This window comes from Dendropsophus ebraccatus, chromosome 5 (genome assembly GCF_027789765.1).
Source record: "Dendropsophus ebraccatus isolate aDenEbr1 chromosome 5, aDenEbr1.pat, whole genome shotgun sequence".
Taxonomy (NCBI): domain Eukaryota; kingdom Metazoa; phylum Chordata; class Amphibia; order Anura; family Hylidae; genus Dendropsophus; species Dendropsophus ebraccatus.
The window spans coordinates 149,826,819-149,840,725 of record NC_091458.1 but is presented as its reverse complement, the minus strand read 5'-3'; the positions used below and the strand labels follow the sequence as shown (position 1 = coordinate 149,840,725).

General features: G+C 48.2%; 1 protein-coding gene and 1 long non-coding RNA gene across 8 annotated transcripts in view; one reads left to right on the top strand and one right to left on the bottom strand.

Annotated features, from left to right (window-relative positions):
* LOC138793206 (uncharacterized) overlaps window positions 1–12,112 on the bottom strand; it is a 63,266-nt gene extending 51,154 nt beyond the window's left edge. For both annotated transcript variants that reach the window (XR_011363232.1, XR_011363231.1), the window contains exon 1: window positions 11,981–12,112. This is a non-coding gene — a long non-coding RNA (uncharacterized lncRNA). The remainder of the gene's footprint in view (window positions 1–11,980) is intronic.
* Window positions 11,991–13,907, top strand: part of FOXO6 (forkhead box O6) — a 73,524-nt gene continuing 71,607 nt past the window's right edge. For 3 of the 6 annotated variants that reach the window (XM_069971603.1, XM_069971604.1, XM_069971605.1), the window contains exon 1: window positions 12,215–12,302. The gene's annotated coding sequence lies outside the window, so the exon portion shown is untranslated. Of the gene's footprint in view, window positions 12,066–12,214; window positions 12,303–12,383; window positions 12,419–13,907 lie in introns of those variants that run through there. The other 3 variants (XM_069971609.1, XM_069971607.1, XM_069971608.1) reach the window with 3 other exon arrangements.

The window sequence follows — 13,907 nt, the reverse complement described above, 5'->3', positions numbered from 1 at the left end:
AGGACTGCTGCGGTCAGTGATTGGTTGAGTGGCCTGTCAGTTAAAGGAGACCTCTCACCCCCCGTGCCGGAGTGACAGGCTCCCGACCCTCAGCTAGATCCCCTTATACTGACCTCATCTTGCCGAGTCCCGCTCCCGGGCAGGAGATATCCTGGTCAGAAGCCGGAGCGTGTGGAGCCGTGAGCACGCTGCAGAGGTGAGTCCGGCTCCATTTATTCTCTATGGACGCCGGACCTATCTCCACAGTGCGCGTGCTGGCTTCTGACCAGGATATCTCCGTCCCGGGACTGTCTCCGGGAGCGGGACTCGGCTGGATCAGGTCAGTATAAGGGGATCTAGCTGGGGGTCGGGAGCCTGTCACCCCGGCACGGGGAGTGACAAGTCCTCTATAAGACAGGCCGCTCTGAAGCTGCAGCGTGCGGAACATGGGGAGAAGCGGACCACAAGAGGAGCCTTGGACCATGGATAGGTAATGTATGCAGTTTAAGCAAGGGCTGCAAGGACATCAGTAACGATGTCCATGCAGCCTTTGTTAAACGATTATCTGGCCGTGTAATAGGCACAGTAAACGAGCGCCGATCTAGCAGATCGGCGCTCGTTTACAGATATTATCGGGCCCCCTTCAGTCTATGTAACACTACCCTTAGGGCCCTATTACACAGGACGATTATCGTGCGAAAAATCGTTAAATCGTTCAAATTTAAACAATAATCGTTCTGTGTAATTGCAGGCAACAATCGAAAAATCGTTCGTATGTCGTTCAGCATTGATTTAGATCTGAACCTAAAATTATCGTTAATCGTTCACTGTAATTCCACTTTCATTCGCTCAAGTCCCGCATTTGTTCACTAATCGTTCAGTGTAATTGCACATTGTTCATTGTTTTGCTGGAATCAGAAGGAGTAAAGGATCATAATAACAATCGTAACTAGCGATTATCGTTCTGTTTAATATGGTCAACGATTTACGGTTAACGATCTTTTATCGTTAGTCGTTAAAAATCGCTTTGTACTTAAAAAGTAAGAAAAAAGGCTTGTAGCAGTTGAAAAGAAAGATCCACATCTATGGCCAAGATACCCTCACTGTGCTAGTCATGAATAGATTACAACTCTATTTAAGAGCACACCACAACCACAACCCTACCGCAAGCTGTCAGGCTGCATCCACTCTGCAGGACAGAACAGCACAGGGTCAGGGAAGGAGAGAACCGGGCTAGCACTCTGCAAATGTGGTAGTGATGCTGCATTATGCATTCTATAAGTATGGAGAGGGTCTTCAAGGAATAGACCCAATCACATAATGGCTATTTTATTAGATAAGACACTATAAACGCGGCTGAGGCATTGCAGACAATTGCACTTAACATATTTCATGGCTGTTTATGGTTAACATGCCATAAAATGCATTTAAAATAGGCTGTAGGGAAGAGATCCTTGGTGATTTGCAATGACAGAAGCATGAAATGAAGAATGATTTACTGGATTAAAATCCTCGCAGGATCATTAATAAGAAAGTAGAAATATTCCGCTTCCACCACACTAAGGTCCTTATGTGTTCTCTGCTACCAGATAATTAGGGTTACTAAACCTTAACTCTAGGTTAGAGGTGAAGTCACATACAGTATAACAAGATTGTTCTGTATTGTATTTCATTAGTTATCGCAGACACTAAGGGACTGAAAAACAGTTCTAGTACCGGGAAGTCTAAGGGCCCTGTTACACGGGACGATTATCGTGCCAAAAATTGTTCTATTATTTGAATTTAAACGATAATCGTTCTGTGTAATTGCAGGAAACGATCGAAAAATCATTCGTATGTCATTGATCGTTGATTTAGATCTCAACCTAAAATTATCGTTAATCGCTCGCTGTAATTTAACATTCGTTCGCTCAGGTTCCGCATTTTTTCACTAATCGTTCAGTGTAATTGCACATTGTTTATTGTTTTGCTGGGATCAGAAAGAATAAACGATCATAGTAACGATCGTAACTAACGACCATCGTTCTGTGTAATATGGTGATCGATTTTAGGTTCACATGGAGTACAAAAGGCGGAATTCCGCCTCAGTGTCAAACAATAGAAAAATGAACAGTGCTCCATAGTGTAGAAATCAGGCAGAAGGGCATCAGGAAAAAGAGAAAATGGAGACTCTGAACTGATGGTGTTGTGTCTAATGGGCACCTAACTGCTGATAGTTCCCCTTTAAGGGATGATGTTAAAAAAAAAAAAAAAAAAAAAAACGCATTTAAAAAAAAAAAACCTAACCTATAGCCTTGAGCAGAATTCTGCTATTTCTGCACCAGATGGGTAAGATTTGTTGCGATGCCATCTACACGGTCAGTTACGTAATCCACTGCAGATTTCCTGAGTGCTGTGGAATCTGTATAGTGCCGGGGAATCTGTAAAGTGCCTTAGAACCTGTAAAGTGCAGCGGAATCTGTTTACGCTAGATAACTAAAATTTGTATTTTCTGTGCACAGATCTGTGTATAAGTCCCCTCAGAGTAGTGCAAGAGACGAGTGACTGAGAGTTGATATAAGTGGAGTAATGGCCCATGGCCCAAGATCTGAAAGAAAAGAACAACAACAAACAAACTAGTTGGCTGCCAAGGCAACTAATACATAATTCCTTGGCACCAGTTTTGATAAATCTCCCTAAATGTATCCATGGTTGTGTGTGACACACATCTGTGCATCGGGGTAGAGTCACACTTTAGACACACTCCCATTGAGCAAGCCTCTGTCTGCTTCATATGTATGTAATGCAACTTCTGAAGGGGGGGGGGAACTATATAAAATCGTATAACAACTGCATGATGGTCAAGTAGTCCAACCTGCATGCAACAGCTAAACCTTCAATACAAAAATAAACACACTGTTCAGATTGCTCATTACTATTTTTGTCAACATGCTCATTATTCACCATCTGCTTTTGCAAAATACAGCCGTGTTTTTTTTTCCCAAACCGTTCACACGTTGTTTAATTTTCACTCAGAAATGCGGTCGTATTTAGCTTTTATTTTACTGTGGGTGAACCTAGCCTAAGGACACATTCATACGTACAGGATCTGCAGCAGATTCGACGTTGCAGACTCAAAGAAAATCTGCGCCATCAAATCTGCTGCAGATCCTGCTTATAAAGTGCTGGATAAAATGGTGATGTCACTTCCTGGATAAAATGGTGATGTCACTTCCTGGATAACACGATGTCACAAACCGACTCCCAGAGCTGTGCGGGCTGTGGCTGCTGGAGAGGATGATGGCAGGGGGACACTGAGGGACACAGGGCACTGAGCATCCCTCTGCCATCATCCTCTCCAGCAGCCACAGCCCACACAGCTCTGGGAGTCGGGTCGTGACATCACCATTTTATCCAGGAAGTGAAGCCTTGATGCAGTAGTAAGTGCAGGGAAAAAAGCACTTTATAAGCATTTCCCGTAATAGGTGTATATTGGTGATTTGTATAACTTTTGGGGGGGCAATACAATACTTTAATAAAAATTTTCACTTCTCCTTTAACCCCTTAAAGACCGGACCAATTTTGATTTTTGCACTTCCGTATTTTTCCTCCTTGTACTTAAAAGGCCATAGCAGTTGCATTTTTTCACCTAGAAACCCACATAAATTACATTGCGAAACCAGAAAAAAAAATAAATGTGTGGTGAAATTGAAAAAAAAACAAACGCATTCTGTTTATTTGGGGGGTATTGGTTTTTACGCCGTTCGCCCTGGGGTAAAACTGACTTGTTATGCATGTTCCTCAAGTCGTTACGATTACAACGATATCTAACATGTATAACTTTTATTTTATCTGATGGTTTGTAAAAAATTCAAACCATTGTTAACAAATACATGTTCCTTAAAATCGCTCCATTCCCAGGCTTATTGCGCTTTTATCCTTTGGTCTATGGGGCTGTGTGAGGTGTCATTTTTTGCGCCATGATGTGTTCTTTCTATCGATACCTTGATTGCGTATATGCGACTTTTTGATCGTTTATTACAATTTTTCTGGATTTGATGCTACCAAAAATGCGCAATTTTCCACTTTGGGATTTTTTTACGCTTATGCTGTTTACCATGCAAGATCAGGAATGAAATAAATTAATAATTTGGGCGATTACGCATGCGGCGATAGCAAACATGTTTATTTATATTTATAAAATGGGAAAAGGGGGGTGATTTGAACTTTTATTAGGGGAGGGGGATTTTTATTCATAACAACGCTATTTATTTTACACATATACTAGAAGCCCCCTGGGGTTAGGGTTATTCCCCCTGGGGTTAGGGTTATGCCCCCTAGGGGACTTCTAGTATAAGCACATTGATCTCTTATTGAGATCTATGCTGTATAGCTATACAGCATAGATCAATGAGATAGGCGCTGGATTGCTTCCAGCTGCTGGATTGCTTCCAGCTGCTGCAGCCGGAAGCAGCTGAGTGGCGAGCCGGGATCAGCGCCATCACGGCGCAGACACCCGTCCTGTACAGACATGTGGATCCCTCCTCCGGGCCAATGTCCCGGGGGGGGGGGGGGTGATCCACCCCACTAGACACCAGGGAATGGGCTGCATAAAGGATTCAGATGCAGCTGTCAACTTTTTGACAGCTGAATTTAAATCCTTAATTAGCGGGCACGGCGATCGGACTGTGCCCGCTAATTGCCGCAGTCCCGGCCTACATGCGGCACGCGGGACTGCGGCGGTTCAAAGCAGGGTTGCCGCGCGGCCCCGCTCTGAACTCCCTGAGGCGGCCGCAGGGTGTAAATATACACCTGCGGTCGTTAAGGGGTTAACTTTTAACCCCCAATAACTAGAGATGAGCGAACCTCGAGCATGCTCGAGTCCATTCGAACCGGATCGTTCGGCATTTTATTAGCTGTGGCTGCTGAAGTTGGATAAAGCTTTAGGGTGCCTTCACACCTATCAACTCGCAGCGTAAATCTCGCTGCGAGTCTGGCAGGTCCTGGCAGTTCACTGTCACTACATACACGCAGCGGTCTGAATGACCGCTGCTAGTATGTAATTCTGCAGGCCCCTTAACCCCTTCTGCTGCCGCCTGGCTCCCGCTCTGTATACATTACCTGTCTCTCGCTACACGGGGTCCCGACGTACTGCTCTCCCGCCCAGCCAATCAGTGTGTTGCCCAGCCACAGCCACTGATTGGCTGGGTGGGAGAGCAGTACGCCGGGACCCTGTGCAGCGAGAGACAGGTAATGTATACAGACACAGCAGGGGAGCCGGGCGGCAGCAGAAGGGGTTAAGGGGCTGGCAGAATTACATACACGCAGCGGTCGTTCAGACGAACTGAACTGCCAGGACCTGCCAGACTCGCAGCGAGATTTAGGTGTCGGTAGGTGTGAAGGCACCCTTAAAGAGTAACTGCCATGTTTTTTTTATTGCAGAAATCAGTAGTGTAAGCGATTTTACGAAACTCTGTAATAGGTTTCATCAGCCAAAAAAGCCTCCTTCTGTACTCAAGAAGCAATCTCCCAGCCTCCCCCCCCCCCCCTGACTTCTTATCTGTGCATTATCAGACAAACACGTCTTCATTACAGAGAAGCCAGTGAAGACGGGTTCTGCTCTCTCCATTGTAAGCCTATGAAGGGGGGAGGGGCTGGGGGAGATGAGGAAGCAGGAAGAGGTGACATAAAGGTCAGCTGTTTGTAGACTCTCTGGGCACCTAAAACGCTGGATTCTGGGGTCAGAAAGGTCAGTGCTTATCTATGAACTTACTGAGAGAAGATTGCAGGATGTTGTGCTGTACAGGACTGCTCCGTGCTCAGTCACTCCTAACAGCCCCTCCCCTCTCCATAGCCACATAATGGACACAGAAATCCTGCTTCATTTGATGTGAGGGGGGAGGCTGGGAGATTGCTTTTTCTGTACAGAAGGAAACTCTTTTAGTACATAAAACCTATTACAGAGTTTCTTAAAATCGCTTGTACTGTTGATATTTAATGTTTTCAGAAAAATGACCCTGAAATGACAGTTACGCTTTAAGGTTTTCTGGAAAACATGGATACAGCCAATGACTATATCCATGTTTTCTACACAGCCTTAGGGCTTTATCCAACTTCAGCAGCCACCGCTAATCAAATGCCGAACGATCGGGTTCGGATGGACTCGAAAATGCTCGAGGTTTGCTCATCCCTACCAATAATGTTACCTTTATGTGGCAATAAAAATGGAAGAAAACTTTAGTAAAATTAAACAAAATATACACAATAAAAGAATTTTTTTTGATACATACAATATCGTCTCTTCGGGTGCCCTCACACATCCTTTTTGTGTGGTGTTTTTTAGGCCTCGCCAGAAAAACTGCCACTGCATTTATTTGTTTTTTTATGCATTTGCATTTTTTCTGCCGTTTTTGGCTTTTTGTGTGAATGATCTTTTTTGTGGTTTAGGCGTTTTTGTGTACTGATTTTTTTTTCTCTGTCATCACATGACCTAGCTGCTGGACCACAAAAGGTGACAAAGTGGGGGAGATGGCGAGCAGACTCTAAGGGCCCTATTACACAGAGCAGTAATCGTCCGAATCGGGCAGATTATCGCTCCATGTAATAGAGACAACGATCAGCCGATGAAACGGTCCAAACCTAAAATCATCGGGAGTCGTGCGCACATTGGTACTTGCAACAGCTACATGTAAGGGTATGTGCACACTACGGGATCCACGTGGATAACTTCTGCTCTCTTCCCAGCAGTGCTCAGTGATTGGCTGAGCGGCCTGTCAGCTCAGAGAAGCTGCAGCGCGGTGCCGGGAGGAGAGCAGAAGGCGATCGGGAGTAGACCGGGAGTGTGGAGAGGTAATGTATGAACAGTGTAGGGCAAGGACTTCATGGACATCGATAACTATATCAGCCCTTAGGGCCAGTTCACACTGAGGACTTTGCGCTGAATTTCAGTACCGATTCCTCACTTAAAGATTCCGCCTGAAAATAATAGTGCAGAGCCAAATTCAATTGAGTAAAATGGAATTTGTGCTCTGCAGTTCACACAGTGGAATTTCCGCACTGAATTTTCCGCAGCGAATCCGCTTTCGGATGTCAATTCTCCTGGCAGGTTCCGCTGGCGGAATCCCATTGATATGAATTGAGCAGTAAGTTTCTGCTCTGAAATTTTTCAGCATTGAATTGAACCAAACGAATGAATTTGATCAAATTAAAAATTTGCGCAGAATTCTGCTAGAGGTGATTCCGGGCGAAACACTTTCCGTGCCGATTCCTCAGTGTGAAATGGTCCTTACTAAAAGATAATCGATCTGCATAATAGATCAGTGAATAAGAGTTCAATCTAGTAGATCGGCGCTCGCTTACATTATTGATCGGCCCGTCTAATAGGACCCTAACACTACTGTTATGGGGCACAGTTGTACAGTCATGGCCAAAGGTTTTGAGAATGACACAAATATTATATTTTCACATGATCTGCTGCCCTCTGGTTTTGTGTGTGTTTGTCAGATTTTTTTAATCACATACAGAAATATAATTGTATTCATATTATGAGTAACAAAAACTTATATTGACAGTTAGAATGAGTTAATGCAGCAAGTCAATATTTGGAGTGTTGACCCTTCTTCTTCAGGACCTCTGTAATTCTCCCTGGCATGCTCTCAATCAACTTCTAGACCAAATTCTGACTGATAGCCGTCCATTCTTGCACAATCAATGCTTGCATTTTGTCAGAAATTGTTGGTTTTTGTTTGTTCACCCGTCTCGTGATGATTGACCACAAGTTCTCAATGGGATTAAGATCTGGGGAGTTTCCAGGCCATGGACCCAAAATCTCTATATTTTGTTCCCTGAGCCATTCAGTTATCACCTTTGCTTTATGGCAAGGTGCTTCCTCATGCTGGAAAAGGCATTGTTGATCGCCAAACTGCTCTTAGAGGACATTCTGGTACCATTGTTTATTCATGGCTGTGTTTTTAGGCAAGACTGTGAGAGAGCTGATTCCCTTGGCTGAGAAGCAACCCCACACATGAATGGTTTCAGGATGCTTTACAGTTGGCATGAGACAAGACTGGTGGTAGCGCTCACCTCGTCTTCTCCAAATAAGCTGTTTTCCAGATGTCCCAAACAATCGGAAAGGGGTTTCATCAGAGAAAATTACTTTACCCCAGTCCTCAGCAGTCCACTCCCTGTACCTTTTGCAGAATATCAGTCTGTCCCTGATGTTTTTTTCTGGAGAGAAGTGGCTTCTTTGCTGCCCTCCTTGAGACCAGGCCTTGCTCCAAGAGTCTCCGCAGCCTCACAGTGCGTGCAGATGCCCTCACACCTGCCTGCTGCCATTCCTGAGCAAGCTCTGCACTGCTGGTAGCCCCATCCCGCAGCTGAAACCCTTTTAAGAGACGGTCCTGTCGCTTGCTGGTCTTTCTTGGGCGCCCTGGAGCCTTTTTGGCAACAATGGAACCTCTCTCCTTGAAGTTCTTGATGATGCGATAGATTGTTGACTGAGGTGCAATCTTTCTAGCTGTGATACTCTTACCTCTTAGGCCTTTTTTGTGCAGTGCAATAAAGACTGAACGTGTTTCTTTGAAGATGACCATGGTTAACAGAAGAGAAACAATGATGCCAAGCACAAGCCTCCTTTTAAAGTGTCCAGTAGTGTCATTCTTGCTTAATCATGACAAATTGATCTCCAGCCCTGTCCTCATCAACAGCCACACCTGTGTTAATGGAGCAATCACTGAAACGATGTTAGCTGGTCCTTTTAAGGCTGGGCTGCAATGATGTTGAAATGTGTTTTAGGGGATAAAGTTCGTTTTCTAGGCAAATATTGACTTTGCAAGTAATTGCTGTTAAGCTGATCACTCTTTATAACATTGTGGAGTATATGCAAATTGTCATTTTAAAAACTGAAGCAGTAGACTTCGTAAAAATTATTATTTGTATCTTTCTCAAAACTTTTGGCCATGACTGTACTCACTGAGAGGGCATGTCCACACAGGGCTGAAATGCTCCAGATTTCCCCAGTGTTCCCACTTGTACTGGAGTCATAGCAATTCTCACAGCCCATGTCTACCAGCTGTAATAACTGTACTGATGTCCCTCCAGGAGTATACCATCAGCTGTAATAACTGTACTGATGCCCTGTATATTGTATATGCTCTCTCTGTATAATGTATATGGGCCCTAATATATACAGGCCCCAGTGTATATTGTATATGTACCCTCTGTAGACTGTATATGCGCCCTCTCTATATACACCCTCTGTATATTGTATATATGCACACTCTGTATACTGTATATGGGCCCCAATGTGTACAGGTCCCCGTGTATATTGTATATGTGCCCTGTATATACACCCTCTGTATATACTGAATACACACCGTGTATATTGTATAATACGGCAGGGTGGGGAGGTCTGCCTGAGGAGCAGCACACAGTGACCCCGCAGGCAGGAGAGCAGGGTGGGGAGGTCTGCCTGAGGAGCAGCACACAGTGACCCCGCAGGCAGGAGAGCAGGGTGAGGAGGTCTGCCTGAGGAGCAGCACACAGTGACCCCACAGGCAGGAGAGTAGGTTGGGAGGTCTGCCTGAGAAGCAGCACACAGTGACCCCGCAGGCAGGAAAGCAAGGTGAGGAGGTCTGCCTGAGCAGCAGCACACAGTGACCCCGCAGGCAGGAGAGCAGGGTGAGGAGGTCTGCCTGAGGAGCAGCACACAGTGACCCCGCAGGCAGGAGAGCAGGGTGAGGAGGTCTGCCTGAGGAGCAGCACACAGTGACCCCGCAGGCAGGAGAGCAGGGTGAGGAGGTCTGCCTGAGGAGCAGCACACAGTGACCCCGCAGGCAGGAGAGCAGGGTGGGGAGGTCTGCCTGAGGAGCAGCACACAGTGACCCCGCAGGCAGGAGAGCAGGGTGAGGAGGTCTGCCTGAGGAGCAGCACACAGTGACCCCGCAGGCCGGAGAGTAGGGTGGGGAGGTCTGCCTGAGGAGCAGCACACAGTGACCCCGCAGGCAGGAGAGCAGGGTGGGGAGGTCTGCCTGAGGAGCAGCAGCACACAGTGACCCCGCAGGCAGGAGAGCAGGGTGGGGAGGTCTGCCTGAGGAGCAGCACACAGTGACCCCACACGCAGGAGAGCAGGGTGGGGAGGTCTGCCTGAGGAGCAGCAGCACACAGTGACCCCGCAGGCAGGAGAGCAGGGTGGGGAGGTCTGCCTGAGCAGCAGCAGCAGCAAACAGTGACCCCGCAGGCAGGAGAGCAGGGTGGGGAGGTCTGCCTGAGGAGCAGCACACAGTGACCCCACAGGCAGGAGAGTAGGTTGGGAGGTCTGCCTGAGGAGGAGCAGCACACAGTGACCCCACAGGCAGGAGAGCAGGGTTGGGAGGTCTGCCTGAGGAGCAGCACACAGTGACCCCGCAGACAGGAGAGCAGGGTGGGGAGGTCTGCCTGAGGAGGAGCAGCACACAGTGACCCCGCAGGCAGGACAGCAGGGTGGGGAGGTCTGCCTGAGGAGCAGCACACAGTGACCCCGCAGGCAGGAGAGCAGGGTGGGGAGGTCTGCCTGAGGAGCAGCACACAGTGACCCCGCAGGCAGGAGAGCAGGGTGGGGAGGTCTGCCTGAGCAGCAGCAGCAGCAAACAGTGACCCCGCAGGCAGGAGAGCAGGGTGGGGAGGTCTGCCTGAGGAGCAGCACACAGTGACCCCACAGGCAGGAGAGCAGGGTTGGGAGGTCTGCCTGAGGAGCAGCACACAGTGACCCCGCAGGCAGGAGAGCAGGGTGGGGAGGTCTGCCTGAGGAGCAGCACACAGTGACCCGGCAGGCAGGAGAGCAGGGTGGGGAGGTCTGCCTGAGGAGCAGCAGCAGTGACCCCGCAGGCAGGAGAGCAGGGTGGGGAGGTCTGCCTGAGGAGCAGCAGGAGAGCAGGGTGGGGAGGTCTGCCTGAGGAGCAGCAGCAGTGACCCCGCAGGCAGGAGAGCAGGGTGGGGAGGTCTGCCTGAGGAGCAGCAGCACACAGTGACCCCACAGGCAGGAGAGCAGGGTGGGGAGGTCTGCCTGAGGAGGAGCAGCACAGTGACCCCGCAGGCAGGAGAGCAGGGTGGGGAGGTCTGCCTGAGCAGCAGCAGCAGCAAACAGTGACCCCGCAGGCAGGAGAGCAGGGTGGGGAGGTCTGCCTGAGGAGCAGCACACAGTGACCCCACAGGCAGGAGAGCAGGGTGGGGAGGTCTGCCTGAGGAGCAGCACACAGTGACCCCGCAGGCAGGAGAGCAGGGTGGGGAGGTCTGCCTGAGGAGCAGCACACAGTGACCCGGCAGGCAGGAGAGCAGGGTGGGGAGGTCTGCCTGAGGAGCAGCAGCAGTGACCCCGCAGGCAGGAGAGCAGGGTGGGGAGGTCTGCCTGAGGAGCAGCAGGAGAGCAGGGTGGGGAGGTCTGCCTGAGGAGCAGCAGCAGTGACCCCGCAGGCAGGAGAGCAGGGTGGGGAGGTCTGCCTGAGGAGCAGCAGCACACAGTGACCCCACAGGCAGGAGAGCAGGGTGGGGAGGTCTGCCTGAGGAGGAGCAGCACAGTGACCCCGCAGGCAGGAGAGCAGGGTGAGGAGGTGTGCCTGAGGAGCAGCACACAGTGACCCCACAGGCAGGAGAGCAGGGTGGGGAGGTCTGCCTGAGGAGCAGCACACAGTGACCCCGCAGGCAGGAGAGCAGGGTGAGGAGGTCTGCCTGAGGAGCAGCACACAGTGACCCCGCAGGCAGGAGAGCAGGGTGGGGAGGTCTGCCTGAGCAGCAGCACACAGTGACCCCGCAGGCAGGAGAGCAGGGTGGGGAGGTCTGCCTGAGGAGCAGCACACAGTGACCCCCATCCCTACTATACATTACACACGCGCACATATGTCTCTCACATATACCGTCGTTTTACACGCGGCTTCTACATGACCGGGCCCTGAGGCACAGAGCTGAGGACCGTGACAGGACCGCACAGAGCCTGGACGCAGCGCACCACAGGCCAGAGCCATGACCGTAACCCCTGGCAACTACTTACAACAGTCTGGTGACGCCACACGGAGGGATTTCCTAGACACGCCCCTTCTCCTACCGGCTCCCGAGCGAACCACCAATCCCGGCAGGTGGAATGCTTCTACCTCACGGCCCACCAGAGAGTAGAGGGCGTGGCTTGGCCCTCCTCCTCCAATCCATAAAGTGCTCATTAAGCCGACAGCCAATCGGTAGCGTGGGCGGGAACATAACGGCTTGTCTTCACACCCACGTGGCCGGACGGGGCGTGGTCAGTAGCAGCGGCGAGAAGCGAAGGCTCTAGACGTCTAGGGCCGCCCCAAGCCCCGCCCTGTGTCAGTTCAGTGAAGGTAGCGCGGTTATGCGGGGTGTCTGTCACAGTGGCCGGCTTCTCTCCAGAGAGACCGCACCTGCTGCTCGCATCACTGTTCACACACAGCGATAATGTGCACGCTTGTATGTGGAGGTGATCGCGCCTCTTTATGTGAATATGTCATTGTAAAAGATGAGGGTAATGGAGATGATCTCTGAAACGCATAGGAATACAATGGGGGTTCAGGGACTGTGTCATGGTGGGTAGAGGAATATGGAATGTGTAGACAGCACTGGTCAGGTATACAGGGGTATATATATATGATGTATAGACAGCACTGGTCAGGTATATACAGGGGTATATATATATATATATATATATATATATATATGATGTATAGACAGCACTGGTCAGGTATATACAGAGGGATATATATATATATATATATATATATAGCACTGATCAGGTATGTACAGAGATATAAATATACATGTTCTATATACAGCGGGTATATATATAATGTATAGACAGCACTGATCAGGTATATACATATATATATATATACACACACATGTTCTATATACAGCACTGATCAGGTATTTACAGGGGTATATATATATATATATATATATATATACAGCACTGTGCAGGTATATATATAATGTATAGACAGCACTGATCAGGTATATACATATATATAGCACTGGTATACAGGGGGATATATACATGTGATATATATACAGCACTCATCAGGTATATACAGGAGGGACATATACATGTGACATATATATGTATATATATATATATATATATATATATATATATATATAGCACTTATTGAGTATACTGGAGGGATATATACATGTAGATGTTGGCACTAGAGATGAGTGAACCTGGAGCATGGTCGAGTCCACCCCAACCCGAACGTTCGGTATTTGATTAGCGGTGGCTGCTGAACTTGGATAAAGCTCTAAGGTTGTTTGGAAAACATGGATACAGCCAATGACTATATCCATGTTTTCCACATCGCCTTAGGGCTTTATCCAACTTCAGCAGCCACCGCTAATCAAATGCCGAAAGTTCGGGTTGGGGTGGACTCCAGCATGCTCCAGGTTCGCTCATCTCTAATTGCCACCTCATCCATATGGCAGAAATAATAATGAGTGCATGTAAGAGGTGGAGGTAGTTGTATGTGATTCTGTATATGAAGCCCACGCTGCGTACTGGATACATCCACCCATAAGAGTCTCTATTCACACTGGCGTCATGGCTTCAAGGTCAGTGACCCCCCCATTATATTGTAACGGATCCCTCTTATTTATACTACAACCAGCATCCATACAGCTTCCAGTATATATATATATATATATATATATATATATATATATATTGTTATCCCTTACCTATGCCAACACCACTGAAATGTTGCTGTATACCTGCGTGTTCTTTAATACAGTACTTACCAGTCTCAGTCATTTCACCCTAATAAAATACAAGTATTACATCTCTGCCAGTTCCCGGCTGTAGTGACTGCAATGAGCTCTGGTATCACATATCAGCTGGGATTATATAGTATCTGCCCCTATGCACAATCTGCATTGTCCCCTTCCCATACACGTCCCCTTCTCATACACGTCCCCTT